Genomic DNA, 25,796 nt, shown 5'->3' on the forward strand with positions numbered 1-25,796 from the left:
GACAAACACAAAACTTATTGGCACCTAACCAACTCTACTTATCTGGAAGTCACAGCAATAAATACAACATACATACATACATACATACATACATACATATGAGTATATAAATCTTGGACAAACATATATATATACACCGTACACATACACACACATACACACATATATACATGTAGCCTAGTTACCTATCAACTTAACTAATTATTGACGATGACCTCAGCACCTATCTTTCAATTTAAGATTATACACTCAAACACTCATTCACATATACACACATATTTGCACACATATATATATATATTTATGTATGTATGTGTGTGTGTAGGTATATACATACAGACATACATACATACAAACAGACAAATTAAAAACTATAAGGTTAATACACAAATTAAATTTATATATAGATGTGTGTGTGAGAGAGCATTTCTGTGTATGGGCGTGTATTTGCATAGATGCGTGTGTGGTTCTTTGTATGCTTGTATCTCTCTCTCTCTCTCTCTAATATATATATATATATATATATATATATATATATATATATATGCATACACATAAGCACATTAGCACCGATTGTCAAGTAGTAGTGTGGGAATACGCAAAGACTCACCACGCGCGCGCGTACAAGCATATTCATTCGACGGGTTTCTTTCAGGTCCCGGCTACCAAACCCACTCGCTGGGTTTTGGTCGGCCTTGGCCTTAAGATGTCACACAGTAGGACTGAACCCGGAACCATTTGGTTGGGAAGCATTCTTCTTAATACACAACCGCGCACATATGTGTATGTGTGCGTGTGTGTAGATAGATATATAAACAGACAGATCGATAGGTTGACAAACAGACAGACATAGACAGACAGACAGAAGACAGACAGACAGACAGACAGACAGGAGATAGATAGATAGATAGATAGATAGATAGATAGATAGATTATATGTGATAGTTTTCAATGTCTGCATCGTACTCCAGGTACGCAAACACCTTTTCTGCACACAGATAACCTATTCATTGGTAAAGATTGTTAGACATATTTCCTGTTCCTTTTGTGTGTGTGTGTGTGTGTGTAGATATGCCTGTGTTTGTGTAAATGATTCTTTTTAGTGTGTTTGTGCATGTATGTGTGTGTTAGTATGCAAGTATATGTGTCACGTGATTGCATATAAACACCTGTCCACAAGCAAGCGAGTAAGCACGCATTCACAGAGCGCCACCCGATTTCTTCCAACAACCTACATAGAGCCAGACGCAAGGATAAATACGTGTATATGTACTTAAGTGGACACACCCGGTTAATTGGTCAACTAAGTGCAGTGTCTGAAAGCCTGGATTGGGAGCTTAGGGGGTGGAGATTGGCCTGAAGGAGTGAGTGGGGTGTTAGTTAATCAACCTGGTTCTCTAATTCTCACTGACGTTCTAATCAGTTTTGAAGAAATGGACAAATTGGAACCGTCTTGGCTGTCAGAAACTGATTACAGACAGAACACTGACGCATGCGCCGCACATGCATGGATGCACATACATACATACACACAAGTACACGTTCACATACCATACATATATGTGAATATGCGTACGTGTGTGTATATATATATAAGTGTGTATATATAAATATATATATATATATATATATATATATATATAGAGAGAGAGAGAGAGAGAGAGAGAGATATACACACACATATATATATATATATATATATATATATATATATATATATATATATATATATATATAGAGAGAGAGAGAGAGAGAGAGAGAGAGAGATACATATATATATATATATATATATATATATATATATATATATAGAGAGAGAGAGAGAGAGAGAGAGAGAGAGATACATATATATATATATATATATATATATATATATAGATAGATAGATAGATAGAAAGATAGATAGATATGCCAAATGATGTTTTGTGAAATATTTTTAATCAGAATTTTTTTCTCAGTACCTGCAAAACGTCCCCATGTAAGCGTGTGTGTAATTAAATGAACTGTCTATTGACATAGAAGGGATGTGTCCCTCTACTATTTGTTTTTCGTTTTCGTTTTTACTTTCCTATCTCTATCTTTGGGGCTTCCTGATTCATATCCCAAAATTCGTTTACATCAAATATCAGTTTAATGAGGGACACAATCTAATGCTTCAGCCGGTACGAAATCTTTAAAAACTGTTCTTGTAACTTACCGTCTCCTACTTTGAAACGTTTTGCATCACGGAGAGATTTTAAACCGTTTTAAATGCTTTTGCTTTGAATGTAAGCACTTAGAAAACTAAACTTCTGTCTCAAAGCATTACCTTTGATGTAACTTGATGAGAAATCTCTTTAAAATTTCCACTGTTTATCTTAACTTTGTACTAATTCTTTTTCTTTACAGTCGATGCAAAGCTGGACAAAGAGGAATCATGAGAAAGGCTAGATCAGCATTTAGAAATGGAGATATATAGATTGTATGATTATGACATCATAAGGCATCCTGATCATAAGATAATGGTCAACAGTCTTCACTACGTTATCGAATCATGGACCCCGTATGCTTTGAACAATAAAAGAACAATAGAAGAAAATAATATATATATTCAATCATTCATACATACATGAATGCATGCATGCATGCATACATGTTTTCTCAAACTAGTGTAATTGTGGCATATAAAAAAGACTGCTGCTTCTGTCTCTGGTGTTGGTCAAATTAATGTAAAAGCCGATGAGAAACTCCCCAAAGGTTCGAAAATCGATTAAGGTCGCTCTTCATGCTTTTCAATCCACGGAGAAAAGGCTAAATTAGTCCTCTTTATGAATGTACCATATAGTTTACATATATTTCATTTTGGCCCAAGTCAGCCAATTATTGCCGGTAAGTTTCGCACAGCATCTTCAGGCATGTCATAACTTAGCTAACTCGGCACAACAAGAAACTGAGCCGGCCATAATAATTCTCTCTCTCTCTCCCCCCCCTCTCTCTCTCTCTCTCTCTCTCACACACACACATCGTTGTAGAAATGCATTCATGTATGCTTCAGCACTTACATAGCTATAAGTACAAGTACCTTAGCATATGTATATACGTATCTGTAAGCGTAGCAGTTTGATGTATGGGATATGCACGAGTACTCATATAACAAGCAATATACGATCATTAACACGTGTATATAATATTATATAAATACAGCGAATCATAGACCCATACTGTGTGTATATATATATATATATATATACATATATATATATATATACATATATGCACACACACACACATATATATATCCATGTGTCTATATATATGTTTATATATATTTATGTATATCTCTCTATGTATATCTATCTATATACACATTTATATTAAGGGCACTACTATACATAAATGCCTCACGCTACATATGTGTATATATACGTCCAAACATATACACATTTAAACGCGCGCACACACGCACACATTTATATTTATATACACAACATATACATATATATGTATGTGTATATATATACTTATGTATATCTCTATATGCATATCTATCTATCTATCTACATATATATATATATATATATATATATATATATATATATATATACGTCCATACACATACACATTTATACGCACGCGCACACACACACACATATATATATATATATATACATGTGAAATACATGTGTGTATATACATGTATGTGTGTATGTATGCATGCATGTATGTATATATGTATGTATGTATGTATGTACGTGTACATGTATGTATGTATATATATACGTTTGAATGTATGTATGCATGTATGTATGTATGCATGTATGTATGTATGAGTATATTACTGTGTACACGCGCACACTTTCTCACACATAAAATGCCGTCCATTCTCCTACACTTGTACTTATCTCTACATCCATAAAAACCATCAATTTGATTTGTCAGATAATTAGTATATAGCATATAATATATTTGTTGTGTGTATTTGGAGGCTGGGAGATTGAAGTGTTCGTTAAAGGGTTTATTAACCCTTAACAGTAGGGAACCCGTCAAAATGGGGCGGAACCCGTCTATACAGAACCCACTGTATTTGAATCAATGCGTTTTCTCTTCAAAAGTTCCCTCTCAGATGCCCTGCTGTGATCCGATTTGTTTTTTAGTCTGTTTGTGTGACAATATAACAGATTTCGCACGTTGGCGCTTTGCCTTCAACTTTTTATTTCTTTTCTTATTATCCTGAGTTAAGCAATTTTTTCGATACGACAAGGAATGACAACGTTTACGGTGGCGGCAGGGGCGGTGGTGGTCGTCGAGGTGACGAGTACGATGGCGAAGACGACGACAATGGCGGTAAAAAAAAAAGAACGAAAACAAAAGAGGGAAGAATTAAACAACAAAAGGAAAATGTATTTTGGCGAAAAAAATTTTAAAAAGGGGTAAAATTATAGAAAAAATGGCAAGAGCCAACAGTGAAACAGTAGATCGACAAAAAAAAAAAAAGGACGTAAATAACAACTGGTATCGATAAACAATAACAACAACAACAAAAACAGCGACAACATCAGCAGCAACAACACCACCACTAAGGAATAACGACAACAGCAGCAAAACCGCCACCACCACCATCAACAACAACAACAACAGCAGCAGCAACAACTACAGCAGCAACAAAACCATCACCACCACCAACAACATTAACAACAACAGCAACAAAACCTCCATCACCACCACCACCAACAACAACAGCAAAACCTGCTCCTCCACAACAGCAGCAACAAAACCTTCACCACCAACAACAACATTAACAACAACAACAGCAACAACAACAGTAGCAAAACTTCCATCACCACCACCACCACGACCAACAACAACAACAACAGCAGCAGCAGCACTAACAGCAGCAGCAAAACCTTCAACAGCAACAAAAACAACAACAGCACCTGTAAGGAAGACTATAAGTTGGTTAGACATCAATGACCAAGACAACAAAGACTACAGCCGACGTTGGAAGACGAAGGTAAAACGACAACAACAAGGTAAATAAACTACATTATAAGCAATAATGGTGGAGGCGCATGGCTCAGTGGTTGGGGAGTTGAACTCGTGATCGTAAGATTTTGGTTTCGATTCCTGGACCGGGTGATGCGTTCTGTTCTTGAGCAAAACACTTCGTTTCACGTTCAGCTAGTCCACTCAGCTGGCAAAAAGGTCCAACCCTGAAACGGACCAGCGTCCCCCCGTCCAAGGGAAGACAAGCCTTTGATTGTATGACTAGGGAAAGAAATTTGATTTATTATTATTATTAATAATTATTTTTTTTTACTCTGGGGGAGGGAGCCAGTCGATTAGATCAATCCCAGTACGTAACTGGTACTTAATTTATCGACCTCGAAAATATGAAAGGAAAAATCGACCTTGGCGAAATTTGAACCCAGAACGTTAAGACGGACGGAACGCCGCCAAGCGTTTTGTCCGGTGTGCTAACGATTCTTTTCTACTTAGGCACAAGGCCCGAAATTTTGGCGGGAGGGAGCCAGTCGATTAGATCGACCTCAGCACGCAACTAGTACTTAATTTATCAACTCCAGAAGGATGAAAAGCAAAGTCGACCTCGGCGGCATTTGAACTCAGAACGTTAAGACGGACGAAACACCGATAAGCATTTTGTCCGGTGTGCTAACGATTCTACCAGTTTGGTGCCTCAGTAGCAGTTGGTATGAATCGAAAAGGAAGGAATTCGTTGTAGTGGTGGCTACCACTAATACCACTATCACAATTACTCCTACTACTATCATCACTTGTTGCTGCGCTGGTGGTGGTAGTACTGGCGGTGAGATCAGTGGTGGTGGGTACGGATGGAGGTTAGATCCCGATATCTTCGAGGAATAAAAGAATTTCAATTCCGACCTTTAACATGCACTTCCTGACACCCTGCTGTTCTCCTCCCACCACTTCTTTTCTACCTATCTCTCTCTCTCTCTCTCTCTCCCTCCACTATCTATCTATCTATCTATATCTATATCTATATATCTATATATATATATATATATATATATATATATATATATATATCGTTTACTCTCTATCTTTCAGTCTCTAAATATTACTCGCTTACGCTCTTATTCTTTCGTTCAATGTTCTCTTTCGCTTATTTACACACAATTTACAGATCACCCCCGCCCCTGTCTCCAAATCCCCCCTCCATATCTCACCCCACCCTCTTTTGTTTCACATTCTTTAGTCAGTCATTTGACCACTGGGTGTATCGTGAGAAAGGGAGAGCGTGATTTAAAGAGTGGGGTCGGGGAACGGGTAGATGCTGTTTTTTGTTTGTCTGTTTATTTTTTTTTATTGACTTTTTATTTTATTTTTTCTGTGTTTGTGTTTGTAGTTTTTGGAATGCGGCATGTCTGCTGCTTCTTTGATGATTGTATTGCAACGGAAGGAAGATTCCTCGGATAGATAAAGATATACAGCGAAGAAAAATGAAGAGGGTGGGGAGTGAGGGTGTAAGATATAAATAATAGCGAGGGTTGGGGGGAGGAGGTAGGTGGATCAAGGGTTGATGAAAGTCTAAGGAGAATAATAAGAGAAGGGGATGGGTGGCAAAAAGAAAGAACTCAATAAACGAGAAAAGGGGGTGGATTTTATGAGGTGAAAACTTGGGGTAATATGTGATAACGACAAACTCCAGTAGTAGTAGTAGTATTGTTGTAATAGTAGTAGTTATTACTGTAGTAGTAGTAGTAGTAGTAGTAGTAGTAGTAATATTAGTAGTAATAGTTATGCTGTAGTAGTGTAGTAGTGGTGGTGGTGGTGGTAGTAGTAGTAGTGGTGGTGGTGGTGGTAGTAGTAGTAGTAGTAGTAGTAGTAGAAAAAGGAAGAGGAGAAGGAGAAGAAGAGTAGCAGTATTGAAGCATGGGACGAGGGGAGGGCAAGAAGACGGAGAACAACGATAGCCAATACTGGTGACAAGTGACAGCAACAGAGCAGCTCTATATATATTTCTCCCCCCCCCCCACGAAGTGCCCGATGGATGGAGCTACCCTTACCACACTCTCCAAACAACAACAAATGCAAATGTTGCCGTGGGGTGGGACAGTGGAAGCGTTTCTACATGTTGCTCGTACTGCTAGAAACACCAGTCGAGCCTTCACCATGTCTACATAACACTGAAAAGGACAACAACAATATAATAGACAAATACGAGGTACACTTGGCTGGTATTTTTAGTAAGTTGAACAACATAAAGCTCCCTCTTCGTTGTTGGTAATGCTGGGGGGGGGAGGTGGACAGGGGCGGTTGTTTGTAGTGGTAGTGTTGTTGTTGTTGTTGACGATGTAGTGGTGGAGGTTCTGCAAGCATTGCTAGTACTGGCTGAGGTCATAGTGGATATGGTGATAGAGGTGGAAATTGTACAATGTAGTTCTCGAGAGGACGTTGGTGTTGCCTTGGCGGAGGTTTGCGCTCTCTGAGTGCTCTTGTTTCTCTTTTACTTGTTTCAGTCATTTGACTGCGACCATGCTGGAGCACCGCCTTTGGTCGAGCAAATCAACTCCGGGACTTATTGTTTGTAAGCCTAGTACTTATTCTATAGATGTCTTTTGCCGAACCGAAAGATTACGGGGACGTAAACACACCAGCATCGGTTGTCAAGCGATGTTGGGGGGACAAACACACACACACAAACACACACATACATATACATATATACGACAAGCTTCTTTCAGTTTCCGTCTACCAAATGCACTCACAAGGCTTTGGTCGACCCGAGGCTATAGTAGAAGACACTTGCCCAAGGTACCACGCAGTGGAACTGAGCCCGGAACCATGTGGCTGGTAAGCAAACAACTTAACACACAGCCACTTTTGCGTCTATATTTTTTCTCTTTTTCTTTTCTTCTTTTCTTTTTCATCATTTTAAACCGAGAACTGAAATAAAGTTAACTTTTCCTGTAAAAGGCAGGGAAAAAAATGGTTGTGACGTATATGCATTGAAAATAGAATCACTTGCTGGGTAAATAAATCTTGAGAGCCAGCCACCACAAGTGGGAAGCGAAACCGTGTTGTCTGGTGACCGAGACGACTGTGGTGGCTCTCGATTCTGTGGTTGCTCTGTCCGACTCTGGCTGTGTCAGAATATTGCCTGTTGGGTGGTCGGCGGCTATCAATCTTATTCAGCTACATGACTGCGGACAATAGATGTAAGCTTGAATGCAAGCATCATTAGATTAGTGCAGCTAGGCGGGTGGAAATTTGTAGGGGTTAACCAAGTAAAGACACGCACACACAGATATATATATTCAGACGCAGCCATGCTTATATACCAAGTGTATGTGTGTGTATGTGTGTGTGCACGCGTATGTATGCGTGCGCATGTGTAAATATATACGTATATAGCTAGATAGTTATGTGGATAGATAGATAGATAGATAGATAGATAGATAGATAGATAAATAGACAGATAGATAGATAGATAGATACATACATACATACATAGACAGACCGACAGGCAGACAAACAAATAGATGGATAGAAGATACCTTATGGTATGTCAAGTTTGGTGAATTCTTGAATCTTGAGATTATTTTCCGTTCTCATTTTAAAAACCATCAATATATATATATATATCTGATATACTATTATATATATATATATATATATATATATATATATATATATATGTATATATATCTGATATACTATTATATATATATATATATATATATATATATATATATATATATATATATATGTATATATATCTGATATACTATTATATATATATATATATATATATATATATGTATATATATCTGATATACTATTATATATATATATATATATATATATATACATACACACACGCACACACACGCACACACACACATATATATATGTCTTTGTGAGGTATCTATCTATCTATCTATCTAACTAGCTCCGTCTATGTGGTCTGGTGACGGTGAAAGACATCATTAATAATATCACTGACTAAAAAAAGTTTGTGATAGATTGATAAAGATGACCACCTCCTGTAAATATTTTGGCGGCGAATCGAGACAGACAAATTAATAGACGTACAACAAAGTCGGTAGTTATCAGAGTTTAGCTGTCATTAGAGAGTTGATTGCGGTCAGATGCTGGTGGACATTGAAATTATCTGGACATTTCCGACAGAGGTGTTTACCGTCGGAAACCAGTACGATTCCTTTCATCCATGTCGCCTTTTCATATATAATATTGTTTTCTTTTATATAAGGCAGCGTGTGCAAGCACGCCGACCTCTACGGCCGGACATCTCAGCGGGAACACCGTTAAAATGAAGAGGGGGAGGAGGAGGAGGAGGAGTAGAAGTAGAAGAAGAATTTGACAGGGTATGACGAACGGGGTAGTCAACGGCGGAGGTCAACAGTGGCCTGGATAAACGAGGAAGTAGAAGAGGAAGAAGTTACTGGACTGCGGGTGATTGGGACGGTTGCGTGGGTGGGTGGGTGGGTGTTGGTTGCAGAATTGAGAGAAAGAAGACGAAGATGAATACATGGGGTGAGAAGAGGAAGAGAAGGAGCAGAAGGAGGGGGGGGGGAAAGGCTTGACGGAGAAAAGCTACGGCTGTGTATAGTGTTGTATGTAAGTGTACATGTATATGTGTGTGTGGAGGCGCAATGGCTCAGTGGTTAGGGCAGCAGACTCGCGGTCATAGGATCGCGGTTTCGATTCCCAGACCGGGCGTTGTGAGTGTTTATTGAGCGAAAACACCTAAAGCTCCACGGGGCTCCGGCAGGGGATGGTGGCGAACCCTGTTGTACTCTTTCACCACAACTTTCTTTCACTCTTACTTCCTGTTTCTGTTGTGCCTGTAATTCAAAAAGGGTCAGCCTTGTCACACTCTGTGTCACGCTGAATATCCCCGAGAACTACGTTAAGGGTAAACGTGTCTGTGGAGTGCTCAGCCACTTGTACGTTAATTTCACGAGCAGGCTGTTCCGTTGATCGGATCAACTGGAACCCTCGACGTCGTAAGCGACGGAGTGCCAACAACATATGTGTGTCCGTGTATCATGATCTCTATATGGGCGCCTTTTTCGTGACTACGTTCCGACCGTATATACATGTGAGTGCGTGTGTATATATGTATGTATGTATGTTTTATATTTTCTTTGCTTCAGTCATTAGACTGCGCCCATGCTGGAGCACTGCCCCGAAGAATTTTAGTCGAACGAATCGACCCCTGGTCTTATTTTTTTTGTATATATATATATATATATATAGCTTGGTACTTATTCCATCGGTGTCTCAGGTCGAACCGCTAAGTTACGGTGATGTGTACAAATCAACACCGGTTGTCAAGCGAGGGGGGGGGAGAAACCAGACACACACACAAACACACACAAGGTGTTTTCGCTCAATAAACACTCACAACGCCCGGTCTGGGAATCGAAACCGCGATCCTATGACCACGCGTCCGCTGCCCTAACCACTGGGCCATTGCGCCTCCACAACAACAGCCAGTAAGAAGGAGGTATAGAAATAAATAGAATGATTATTGCTTCTAACGATTGTAATTAGTCCAAACATATTTTGACAGACTATAAACACAAGTACAGATGTTCATCTCGGGATGACCTGCCGAATACGCGAATTCCGTTCCAGAAATCTAACTAATAGCACTTTCCCTCGTCCATAGACCACATCTAAGGAATGTTAATTGTCTACAAGCTTTGGTGGAAGACCTCAACTTGGCAAGATTTGACCTGCTGTGGCCGTGTGACCTTAATGCTGTGTTCCTAATATATACATCTGCTCAGTACAGTGGCAAATAGAAAGAAAACTGTGTGTATTCCTGTCCCCCCTCGTTAATTACTCGGAAACGTATCTATCTATCTGTCTATCTATGCACACACGTATACACATACATACACACACACACTCATACGCATATATACACACATAGAAGCATATTTACACACATATGTATATATCTGTGATTATACACAATACATTACACAACCCTATCTTGCTCTCGCTCTCTCTCTCTCTCTCTCTCTCTCTCTCTCTCTCTCTGACACACACACACACATATATGTATACAGAGGTCGTCGTCGACTTACAACCTACCCGACTTACGACCGATCGACTTTACGACGATTGGCGGGCCAGCTTCCGGCAGCAATAATAAATAGTCGAATTGAAATCTAATGGGTTTCATTTCTTAGAAATTAAACTGTCTACGGATGATGTCAACTAACAAACGCTTCTCCTCGGTTTGGTTATCGATCGCGACTGTGTTGGATGAATATCCTGTCGAGGAGACATCGAGGCAATCCGCTAAATTACAGGGGCGTAAACACATCAACACCGGTTGTCAAGCGGTGGTGGAAGACCAACATAGACACAAAGACTCACACCCAAATAGAGGCATGCGCGCACACATACTCTGTCTCTCTCTCACACACACACACACACACACACACACACACACACACACACACACACACACACACACGTTTGTACATGTAAACGACGAGTCGTATTCTGTTTTCGTTCACCAAATCCACTCACAAGATTTTGGTCGGACTTAAGCTAAAGTACAAGGCACTTACCGAAGGTGCTACGGAGTGGGACTGAATACGGAACCATGTGGTTGGGAAGCAATCTTCTTACCACACAGTCACACTTTGGCAATATAAACAAACAAGATGGAGGAAATGTGTTTTATCTGGGCTTTGTTCATTATGACTATTATGAAATAAGATAATGATAAAAAAATAAAAATCAAAATCAAGCCGAAGAAAAAAAAAACATCCTAAAGTGAAACCGTGCTAAGCGAGTATCGGGTAAACCGAGGGACAAGTATACATACATACATGCATATAGATATATATATATACATAATACATTGATACATACATACATACATGCATATATATATGTATACATACATATAATTTATATATATATATATATATATATATATGTGTGTGTATATACACATGCATATATATATATATATATATATATATATAAGTATATACACATGCATATATATATACGCATATAAACTTGCATATATATATATATACATACATACACAACATATATATGTTACACATACATACACACATATACACAAATACATATGTGCGTGTGTGTCTGTGTGTGTGTATAATATTCTATCATCCCATTTGTAACTTGAAAGTGATCCAGATCGCATCAGTTTCCTTTCATCTTAACGAAGTTCAATAAAAATGCAATGAGTCGATTTTGCGTACAAAACTGACCTAACACCTCGTCAAAACACACCAACGCACGAACACACAAACAGGTACACACACACACGCTTACGCGTTGACTCACACACGTACCCAACACACACACGTAGATTCACACACACACACCGCGCGCGCATCTCTGTGATGTAGACCATACCTACATTTCACTTCATCAAATGGCATACACAAACAATGGGTTTTAAGAAAATATTGACTTTACGCCGAGTCACTAACTATATATATATATATATATATATATATATATATATGTATACTGCTCTCTACAACTGTGTTAGCATGGTGTTTTAAATGGTCGTTATTGATCAAAGGTTTATTAGGGCTCAGACAACCCTTACGCCTGGTGTAAGTTAATAAAACGTAGGGACCTTACTTCTGACCCTTTCATGCGGCTGACAACTTTTATCTGTGTTAAATAACTTAACAGAAACTAATGGAGCCCATTTATTACAGAGAGAGAGAGAGAGAGAGAGAGAGAGAGAGAGAGAGAGAGAGAAAGTGAGAGAAGGGGGAGAAAATGGTGGGGGTGGGGTGGGGTGGGGTCAAAAATAAAGGGAGAAGGAAAAGAGAGAGAGAGAGAGAGAGAGGTTGGGGGAAGAAAAACTAACAGAGTAGCAAAATAGATTTGATCCTTAACAAATCAAGATAAGGCTTTAGAAAGGTTACTTCCGGTAATCAGCGTTTAGCCAAATGGTATACAACAAGGCGCGTGGCTCAGTGGTTCGGGTGTAGAACTCACGTTCGTAAGGCCACGAGTTCTATATTCGGCGGTGTTTTATGTCCTTGAGCAAGTCGCTTTATTTCGCGCTATACACCAACCCACTCAGCTGGCTGAAAAAATGAGTAGTACATGTATTTCAGAGGGCCAGCCTTGTCCCATTCAGTGTGTCGTTAAGAACTGCGTTAAGGGTGCGAGGGCCACTTGCACGTTATTTCACGAGCTGAGGGTTCCGTTGGTCGGTTCAAGTGGAACCCTTGCCGTCGTAAGCGACGAAGTGCCATATCATACAATGATTAATTTAATATGAACCTCTCAAGGAAGATGACCGGGATTATTTAACCCTAGGTTAGCCGTGATCAAGCAGACCCATGACCAACAGTGTTGTATTTGGGACAATTCTGGGTCCTCCCACCACACTGTTTTTATATTTCCACTCCTAAATATAGTGTATTCTTGGATCACATTATCCAACATACCTGTTTTTATTTTTTGTAAGGCGTTAGGGTGGGAGTTGATAGATATTTGGTTTCTATTTCTAGCAGGTAATAGCGCCTGTACAGTTTGTTGGCTCGATATGGTTGTGTGATTCAGAAGCACGTTTTATAATCATGCTGTTTCGGGCTCAGTTCCATTGCGCGGCACATTAGGTAATATTTTCTTCTAATAACCCCGGATCGACCAATGCCTTGTGAGTGAAACTGGTAAACGGAAACTGTGTGGAAGCCCATCGTATGTATATGAATGCGTGTGCGTACGTGCGCGCGTGTATGTGTGTGTGTGTATATATGTGAGTGTGTGTGTATGTGTATGTGTATTTCTTTGTGTCTGTAGGTGCTGTCCAGCACCGCTTGACAACAGGCGCTGGTTTCGTTAACGCCACCGTGATTTAGCGGTTCGGCAAAAATGACATTACTGGCATCGATTTGTTCGCTAAAAATTAAAAAAATAAAATAAACTAAAAATCTTCCAAGGCGGTGCTCCAGCATGGCCGCAATCCCAATGACTGAAGCAAGTAAAAGATTTTAAAAAATCAAAAAAAATCAAGGATATTGTTTGCAAAAGAAAAATCTGATATTACTGGGCATAAATAACCAATTAATTGACTGTTTGATTTCTTTTAAATGAAATCGCTTTATAACAATGTGGACACTTCACTACTGATAGAAGTCATCAAAAGGCCATGTTAGCACATACTAAAAAAGAAGCGTGCGTACGCAAAGACACACACACGTATGCATACACATACGTATGTACATACACACCCAAAGGTGTTTGATTTAGAATATCCTGTGTATAATTCTATTATATACACGCACAATACACGGTGCTCCAATATATTTAATTATATAGTCTTAAAGACATAAAAGCAGTGATAAAACAATGTTTTTCTTTTTAATTGAACTGAATAAACAAGATCTTTTGATTTCGTTGGTTAATTCAGTTATTATTATTGTTGTTGTAGTTGCTGATGTTGTCGGTATTAATATTATTATTATTATTATTATTATTGTTATTTCTCTGGTAGCCTTTGTAACAGTGTTTCATCGGAACGAATTAAATTTAGCAAGCAACAGCTTGTTACCTGACTTCCAAACTAAGCTAGACTTCCGGGTGAGTTAAAACTGCCTTGTATTACAATACAAGGTCCTACTTCGAAGTCTCACCTTCAGCAAAGCTTTAATTAACAGAAACTTCAAGTTTCCCTTTTTGATCTGGCAGCTGCTACTATTATTGTTTACAGTGCTACGTACGACACTTTCCCAGCAGAATTTCATCGCTTCTGTTTCTATTTTCTCTTGTACCAATGGCCAAACCGAATGTATTTTGGATGGCTGCTCTATTTCAACTCTTAGCTTAGAAATGGAGAAAAAACATAGTGCTTGATATATTAAAAAATAAGCCATCGGGGGCTAGAAATAAAGCGGAAAAACTTGGAATGCTTCGACTTCGGGCAGGCATGTGAGTTGTGCGAAATCTGTGATGAGCCCAAGTGATGATGATGACCAGGATTTGCCTTTGATATATATATATATATATATATGTATGTGTGTGTGTGTGTGTCTATGTATATATATATGTACATATCTCTCTCTCTCTCTCTCTCTCTCTCTCTCTCTCTCTATATATATATATATATATATATATATATATATATATATATATATATATAGAGAGAGAGAGAGAGAGAGAGAGAGAGAGATAGAGGGGGGTATTCTCTGTATAGAATAAACTTCGTAGTGCTCAAGAGAATTGAACTTGAGCAGGTATACATGTATATACATGCATATATATATACATACATGTATACATATATATATATATATACACATACATACACATATATGCATACATACATACATACATACACGCGCGCGCGCACACACACACACACACACACACACACACACACACACACAGACATAACAAAATTATGTAATGTGCCAAAAAAAAACGGATCGCGTTGTGAAAGATTAAAGACCTATATGTAACTATTTGAAATTTGTACAGGCATACGCACAAATATTTTTTTACGTTGGTGTATACAATATGTGAAGATGCAAACGTGATTGAGTGGGTGACCCAACGAACTATCTCCCACGCCCTAAAGCTCCCACATATCATTCCTGCAAACTACGTCATACTTCCATATATATACATATACATATACATACATAAATATATATATATATATATATATATATATATATATATATATATGAATTCGTAATTCATTTCCTGTAAATAAAATTTAATTTCGTGACGCGTTCTTTATTTTGCTTTAATTTCCTCGCCCAGAAGAGATGGTTACGACCAAGACTGGTGTAGCCCCCTGTTGTTAAAACTAAGAACGACTGAACGAACAAATGACTACTGAACTTCACAATGCGCAGAGATGTCCCCCGTAATTGTTGCAAATATAAATATAAATATGTATGTATATATATATATATATATATATATATATGTATATATATATATATGCGTGGGATGAAAAGAATTCTGGTGTGCCCACAGATCACTACAAAAATGTATCGCATTTTATTATTATTATTATTATTATTATTATCATTATTATTATTATTTAGCGCGGATGTGTCAGAGGAACGACAAATGAAAGATAAATATATGTATAATAGTATATTGTATTGTGATATCCCAGAATACATCGCGCAATACGATGTTAGCATTACCGCTCGTATGTGGGAAAGAGTATGGCATCATTGAGACAGATGCTAAGCGAAGAAGAATGTATGAGTCAGGTTGCTTCTTGCTGAGTTTGTGAAAAATCATAATACGATATATATATATATATATATATGCATATATGTATATACATATATATACATATATATATATATATATATATATATATGAATATATGTATATACATATATATACATATATATATATATATATGAATATACATATATGTATATATGCATACGTACATACGTATATATATATATATATATATATATATATATATATATATATATATATATATATATATATATATATGTATGTATCGTTTTACTCTTTTACTTGTTTCAGTCATTTGACTACGACTATGCTGGAGAACCGCCTTTAGTCGAGTAAATCGACCCCAGGACTTATTCCTTGTAAGCCTAGTACTTGTTTTATCGGTCAATTTTGCCGAACCGCTAAGTTACGGGGACGTAAACACACCAGTATCGGTTGTCAAACGATGTTGGGGGGACAAACACAGACACACACAAACACACACACATATATATGTATATGCATATATACGACGGGCTTCTTTCAGTTTCCGTCTACCAAATCCACTCACAAGGTTTTGATCGGCCCGAGGCTATAGTAGAAGACACTTGCCCAAGGTGCCACGCAGTGGGAATGAACCCGGAACCATGTGGTTGGTAAGCAAGCTACTTACCACACTGCCACTCCAGAAATAGTATTAAATTAAAATAGTTCCCTGTGTGTCATATTGGATGCAGATACGTAGGGAAAGACAAATGCAATTTATTTCATGGGATCATATCCGTATGCACATACGAATTCTGTATGCACATATCGTTCCGTAGCAGCATTAACAATGCTAGACGTTCATTTCCGCCGCGTCAAGTTTTGTCTGTGGCATGTATCCGTTGCCAGCCGCATATTAAGACAAAATCCGTCGCTTCCTATGTAAGAAAAACAGTGATTGAAAAATAACTGATCCTGTGATTGGCCCTCCAGACAATCGCAAGTGAAGAAATAATGGTTATAAATACATCTAATGCGAGTACAAAAAGATATTTGAAAATATGCAATCAAGCCAGACCGACAGCCATGTTAGAAATCATTATTATTTTTTACCCAAGTGCTACAATGAAAAAAAAAGAAAAAAAATAGATGACGCAACGCTCTGGTTGAAACGCACTTATAGTGACAATGCTCTCGGATTTAGCCGGATGTATGAGCTATCCTTATAATAAGAGTTAATATGTGTTGGAAATAAGGATATGCTGTGAACATGATACACCGTAATAAAATTACAGGAAATGCTAAATCCAAACCCCTCTCGATTAGAGATGAACTGGAAAATAACTGTCAATGGCACAAATCTTGGCTAAGATTTTTTTTCTTTTTTCTCTTTTGTTTTAAATTTTATTCCATAGGGGCCCCATTGTTGCAGCTACAGACATTTTTCTTCTATTCCTGTCATCGATGTTGTCCAAGGAAAAGGCAATGACATTACTTGTCACCAGTGGCGTCACAGGCGAAATCCGACCTCAAAGAGCTGGCAAAAATATCTGTTTCTTACATTGGCACAATGTTTTATCTTTTACTTGTTTCAGTCATATATATATATATATATATATATATATATATATTTGTGTGTGTGTATGTATGTATTTCTGTGTCTGTGTTTGTCCCTCCACCATCGCTTGACAACCGATGTTGCTGTGTTTATGTCCCCGTAATTTAGCGGTTCGGCAACAAAGACAGATAGAATAAGTACTAGGCTTACAACGAATAAGTCCTGGGGTCGATTTGTTCGACTAAAAAAAGGCGGTGCTCCAGCGTGGCCACAGTCAAATGACTGAAACAAGTAATAGAATAAAAGAATATGAGTATAAATATATCAGTAAATGAATGTTCACGGTATTTCAGCTATGGGTCGGCGATGAATCATTGTATATAAGAAACCCGTGGACGGCAGCACCTGAAAGGCCATATATATTAAGGGGCAGAACCAAATGGGAAACTAAGTGAGCAGACATACTTTCGTCTTTTCTCTCTTCTTCTTCTCCGTTTCTGCCCACCTTCCCTTCATTACTGCGACACCCACCACCACTACCACCACTACCACCACTACCATCATTATCAACAAGACTCCTCCCACCCCAGCAAACTACCACGACGACCACCACGGCCACCACTGCGACCACGACCACCACCGCGACCACGACCACGACCACTACCAGAATCGTCGCTATCACATCACTTACGTTCCATTTCGTTATTATTATTATTATTATTATTATTATTATTTTAATGGATCAATGGAAGGAAATGGATAATTGTTCCCAGTGGCAGGCCAATTCCCGTTTGACGGTATTGTTTGTATTGCACCTCGCTTCAGGCATGGACAATACAACTACCACCACCACCACCGTCACCACCGTCACCACCACCACCACCGTCATCATCACTTCCCTCAATCACCGTCATCACCACGGCCACCTCAACGACAACAACAGCCATCATCGCCTCTACAATGCACACTGTACATCGACACCACGGCCGCCACCACCACCTTATGAAATACGCTGCTCTCACCACTACGACCACCACGAGCTTCAAAAATAACGATACCCCGGTAAGAACGAAGTGAAATGCTAACTCTAGACACCCCACCCCCCAACACCACCAACACCAACAACAACAATGAAATAAATATATAAATAAATAAATATATAAATAGAAGAGCGAGATAGAAAACGGGCGAGAAACCGAATCCTGTTGATGTAACGTTGAAATTGCCGCTTTAGATAAAATATGAAATAAAAAATATATAACATGCGAATAAATGAAACTATATATATATATATATATATATATATATATATATATATATATATATATATGTATGTATAAGGATGATAAATCTATAGTGTTCGGTAGTAAGGCCCAAAAGCTGACCTATTAGCGAAGGTCATTGTAAGACAGTCGGAATACGGACTACGGACTCACAGATGCAGCCAACTTGATTTTGATTTTAGAGCTATTGTATTAGCAAATCTTTTGTAGTCGTATAATAAATACACTTAAACACACAGCTTTACGCACACACGTACACACACACACACACACACACACACACACACGCACACACAAGTTTGTATACATCAACACAAACGCACGTTCATACAATGTGGAGGTATTGTGAAGGAAACGAATGGATAGGTGAATGTGCTACTGTCTATGTATGTATGTATGTTCTTGTTTTAATTATTTTAATTCTTCCTTTGGGGAAGGAGATGGTTTCTAACAAAGATGCAAAACTCAATTGTTGGAATGCAGCTAAAAATAATGTCACGTTTTAAACTTAGGAAAAGTCTTGAATATCTTTACTGTTTCACTTACCGATTGTATTTGTAATGCGCGGGTTAGTCAGTTGTTTTCTTTTTGTATGTATATATGTATGTAAATTTGTACGTACATTTTTCTTTTACTTATAATAGCATTCTTGTATATCTTACTCAATGCGGATGGATATACTTATAAAAGACCACAAAACTGCTATATTATTTTGAGAAAACTTCTCGTCTGAGTTCTGAGTTCAAATTCCGCTGAGGTCGACTTTGCTTTTCATCCTTTCGGGGTCGATAAATTAAGTACCAGTTGCGTACTGAGTCGATCTAATCGACTGGCTCCCTCCCCTAAAAATGTCGGGCCTTTTGCCTAGAGTAGAAAAGATTATTTTGAGAAAACGTCTTATCTACCTTTACGTTCTGAGTTCAAATTCCGCCGTGGTCATCTTTCATTCTTTCGAGGTCGATAAGTTAAGTACCTGTTGCGTACTAGAGTTGATCTAATCGACTGGCCCCTTCCCCTAAAAATTTCGGGCCTTCTGCCTAGAATAGAAAAGATTCTTTTGAGAAAACTTCTCATACATATATGTATAGTGCTAAAAAGTACAAGAGTGTGTCAGTAGCTGTGGAGAAGTGCACTATAGCTGTGTAGAATCGCCAAATCTGATAGAGGGGCCGCACTATTTGTCTTGAACCCGAAAGCACGTGGTTGTGCGGCGAATTTCCTCATCACACATTTATGGCAGCGCCTAGTCATTGTCTTACTACATATTTCTTTATTGACCACAGGGGGCTAAACATAGAGGGACAAACAAGGACAGACAAAGGGATTAAGTAGATTACAACGATCGCAGTGCGTTACTGGTACTTATTTAATCGACCCGAAAAGATGAAAGACAAAGTCGACCTCGGCGGAATTTGAACTCAGAACGTAACAGCAGACGAAACACCGCTAAGCATTTCGCCCGGTGTGCTAACGTTTCTGCCAGCTGGCCGCACTTACTACATGTCTTACTACATGTCTTACTACATGTCTTACTACATGTCTTACTACATGTCTTACTACATGTCTTACTACATGTCTTACTACATATTTTGTGCTTACAAAGTCCACGTGGGCGTGGCTGTGCGGTAAGAAGTTTCCTTCACAATAATATGGTCCCGGGTTCAGTCCCACTGCGTGGCATTTTGGGTAAGTGTCTTCTAGTATAGCCTAGGATAGACCAAAGCCTTGTAAGTGGATTTGGTTGAGTGAGAACCCTTAATCTAGCAGGTAAATAACCCACCAGTTTACGAGCTATTATTACCTCAGCCTTAGCGAAGGCGGAGATATTATTTTTCAGTCGTGTTTGTTCGTTTGTTTGACCGTGGACAAGATACCTCAAGAACCGCTGGGTAGATTCGGATGAAACTTTCAGGAATGTTTGGCCTCGTGGCTGGCACGAACTGATTAGATTTTGGGATCAATCCAGTACCAGACAAGGATTCTGGATTATTTTTCCTGTTTTTTTTTTTTTTAGTTAATTTTTGAGAGCGGTCAGGTTCATTTTTAGAATTCTCGTTCGTGAGAGCAGTCGAGTTTATTTCAGATATTCTCATTTAAAAAATCATCTCTGGCTAATCATTGAGAGGACGTTGGTGTTGCCTTGGCGGAGGTTTGTGCTCTCTGAGTGTTCTTGGTTTTTTATAGTTTCATTTGTAATTGCTTTTTCTGTTTTAAAATAAGATTCCTTGTGTAATTTTATAGACACAGATATGTTTCTATCCAAATATCAGAATGTATCCATCTTTAGACAGGTGCATTTACTGAGATATACATAGAATGCATTCAGGGCGCCTATGTGTGTATGTGTGTCTATGTATTTATATACTCAACGCCTTCATCGGAAAAAAATCAACATATCCAGGTGTGTGTGTGTGTGTGTGTGTGTGTGTGTGTGTGTGTGTGTGTGTGTGTGTGTGTGTTGCATGCAGACATCATATATACGTGCGTACGTGCGTGCGTATGTTCTGAAGAAGCTGACGAAAACGTGCCTCGGTCTATGTACCATCCCACCGACCTCCTCAATCGCTTCATTTCCAGTGTCTCATAATTACTACGGGGGTGGTCTGGAGTCAGACAGAATTGAAAAACACCTCCACCCACGCATTCTCGTTCTCGCACACGCTCTCCCTTGCTCTTTCGTTCACACATTATCTCCCTTCCTTCTTTCTGTCTCACGCTGTCTTCCATATTACTTGTTGTTAGGTCTTCCCTTCCCTTCTCTCTCTCTATCTCTCTCTCTCTCTCGTTCTCTCTCTGGCTCTCGCTTTTCTTTCCTTTCTCCTTCTGTCTCATCACAAAGTTTTTTTGTCCCAATTGTCTCTGCTTCCGCCATGAAATTTTACCCTGCTGTTAATATAGCCCTTTACATTGGTCTGTATATATAAGCTGTCAAACAACTAAAGGGATGTGGGACAATCATCATGAATGTGTGTGTGTGTGTGTATGTGTACAGGTGTGCATACATTACTCGGTGATTTTCAACAGCAAAGGACATGGTTTTATACATCATCATAATAATATCAAAGGGATTTCTTGTATGTATTGGACATAAGTACACACATATATATTATACACACACATACACACACACACATATATATATATTATACATACATATATATATATTATATATACTAAATATTATACATACATATATATATATATTATATTTTACATATATATATATATATTATATTTTACATATATATATATATATATATATATATATATATATATTATATTTTACATATATATATATATATATATATATATATATATATATTATATTTTATATATATATATATATATATATATATTATATTTTACATATATATATAAAGTGTAGTATATTGCCACTTAAGTGTGGCTGACCCCTAGGGGTGGATGTTACTGTTGCTTTTAGCCCCAGGAGGACATCTCCTCCAGCTGGCTTATCGACACACGACTGTGTCCTGTTTGCCAAGATATAAGATTGCCAGGTTTTTGTCTCTCTCACCAAGGTCAGCGGCTATCGGACGCCGACGAAGGGAAATAACCCTGAAATCCGGATCCGTTCGTGCTGCAGATGTTGGTGAGAGGGATGACTACCCTTGGCAAACAGGACACAGTCGTGTGTCGATAAGCCAGCTGGAGGAGATGTCCTCCTGGGGCTAAAAGCAACAGTAACATCCACCCCTAGGGGTCAGCCACACTTAAGTGGCAATATACTACACTTTATCGTGCAGTTACTGTTAATACTTCATTTAGAGAATTAACATTGCTTATATATATATATATATATATATATATATATATATATATATATATATTATATTTTACATATATATATATTATATTTTACATATATATATATTATATTTTACATATATATATATATTATATTTTACATATATATATATATTATATTTTACATATATATATATATTATATTTTACATATATATATATTATATTTTACATATATATATATTATATATATATATATATTATATTTTACATATATATATATTATATTTTACATATATATATATTATATTTTACATATATATATATTATATTTTACATATATATATATTATATATATATATATATTATATTTTACATATATATATATTATATTTTACATATATATATATTATATTTTACATATATATATATTATATTTTACATATATATATATTATATATATATATATATTATATTTTACATATATATATATTATATATATATATATATTATATTTTACATATATATATATTATATTTTACATATATATATATTATATATATATATATATTATATTTTACATATATATATATTATATTTTACATATATATATATTATATTTTACATATATATATATTATATTTTACATATATATATATTATATATATATATATATTATATTTTACATATATATATATTATATTTTACATATATATATATTATATTTTACATATATATATATTATATTTTACATATATATATATTATATTTTACATATATATATATTATATTTTACATATATATATATTATATTTTACATATATATATATTATATTTTACATATATATATATTATATTTTACATATATATATATTATATTTTACATATATATATATTATATTTTACATATATATATATTATATTTTACATATATATATATATATATATATATATATATATATATATATATATATATATATATATATATATTATATTTTACATATATATATATTATATTTTACATATATATATATATATATATATATATATATATATATATATATTATATTTTACATATATATATATTATATTTTACATATATATATATATATATATATATATTATATTTTACATATATATATATATATATATATATATATATATATTATATTTTACATATATATATATATATATATATATATATATATATATATATATATATTATATTTTACATATATATATATATATATATATATATATATATATATATATATTATATTTTACATATATATATATATATATATATATATATATATATATATTATATTTTACATATATATATATATATATATATATATATATATATATATATTATATTTTACATATATATATATATATATATATATATATATATATATTATATTTTACATATATATATATATATATATATATATATATATTATATTTTACATATATATATATTATATTTTACATATATATATATATATATATATATATATATATATATATATATATATATAGGTATGTATATGCGCAGGTGTGGTTGTGTGGTAAGAAATTTGCTTCCCAATCACATGCTTTCCTGGCAGTTTGGGCAAGTGTCTTCTACTATAGCCTCGGGCCGACCAAAGCCTTGTGATTGGATTTGGTAAACGGAAACTGAAATGAGTCCATCGTGTGTGTGCGTGTGTGTGTGTGTGTGCGTGTGTGTATGAGTGTGTGTGTATTTTAATGTCTCAATGGTTACCTTATCCTATAGAGCATGGGATTTCATGAAGGTTATTTCTTGCGTAGCGACCAACCACATTGAAGCATCCTCTTCTCAGCAGAGTTTTAGTACTCTTACTGACAGAGTAAACTAACCCAGAACAGTCACGTGTTGACAGTAGAATCTGGCCTATCTTTAATTCTTCAATGGAAAATACACAGTACTCCTGCTCTTCTGAGCCTATCTGTTTGTTAGTCAAACCTGTCTGTCTGTCAGTGAATGTCTGTCTGTTCTTCTATCCCTGCCTTTCTCTCTCTCTCTCTCTCTCACTCACTTGCTCTCTCTCTCTCTCTCTCTCTCACTTGCTCTCTCACATAACACTTCTGACACAGCTCCTTCGTACGTTCTCCTTCTTTCCCTGCAATTTTCAGTACCTCTCTTCCTTCTTTTTACAAGTACTCCTCTCACAACCAATTGACCTCATCCTTTCGTCTCAATACATTTAAACACCTTTACCATCATCTCTCTCTCTCTCTCCCTCTCCCCCTCTCCCTCTCTCTTTCTCAATACTTTCTATATATCTCCTTCTCACTCTCTCCTTCCTCATACAATTTCCTTCATCATTCTCGCGTAGTTTCTCTCCACCTATTCGTTGTTCTGTATCACAGCATTTTCCTCACTCTTACCAAACATTTTCCAGTACTCACCTCTCTTTGTCTCCCGCCTCTCTTTGTCTCTCTGTCTATTTCTCTCTCTCTCTCTCTCACACACACAAACAACAAGCTTTCATTCCCGACTCCCTTTTGCCCTCTTTAATCCCTCCGTCCCTCTTTCTCTCTTTCATTCTTTCTCATATCCTTCTACTTCCATCTTCTTTTGAAACTCTTCATCTAAATTGAACAACGGCTTCCTTCATACACTACGTAACTTACTCTCACATACACGAGACTTTTCGTACATTTTCTCTCTTACACAGCTCTTCCTCACCCCCCTCTCTCTCTCTCAACCATTCTATCACGTTCTTTCGTAACACTTCGCCCTTATCCCCCCCTCTTTCTCTCTCTCTCTCTCTCTCTCTCTCTCTCTCTCCTACAACGCCTTAAACACCCAGCATTTTTTGTTTCATCATTCTCGTTTGGCATTGTTGTTTGCCTGCTCGTTGGTTCTGCTTAGTTGCATTGCAGCCACGGTCGATATCGAATGCAAAATGGCGTGAAATAAGCTTCTAAACAAGCCGAAAACAACACAGTACGAGG

The 25,796-nt window shown here is 36.6% G+C and overlaps 1 long non-coding RNA gene across 1 annotated transcript in view; it reads left to right on the forward strand.

Moving 5' to 3' along the window:
• The first annotated feature begins 2,537 nt into the window (after positions 1-2,537).
• Positions 2,538-25,796, forward strand: part of LOC149131594 (uncharacterized) — a 23,859-nt gene continuing 600 nt past the window's right edge. The window contains exons 1-2 of the long non-coding RNA XR_016237505.1: positions 2,538-2,868; positions 4,220-5,009. This is a non-coding gene — a long non-coding RNA (uncharacterized LOC149131594). The remainder of the gene's footprint in view (positions 2,869-4,219; positions 5,010-25,796) is intronic.

This window comes from Octopus bimaculoides, chromosome 20, assembly GCF_046866305.1.
Source record: "Octopus bimaculoides isolate indiv1 chromosome 20, ASM4686630v1, whole genome shotgun sequence".
Lineage (NCBI taxonomy): Eukaryota > Metazoa > Mollusca > Cephalopoda > Octopoda > Octopodidae > Octopus > Octopus bimaculoides.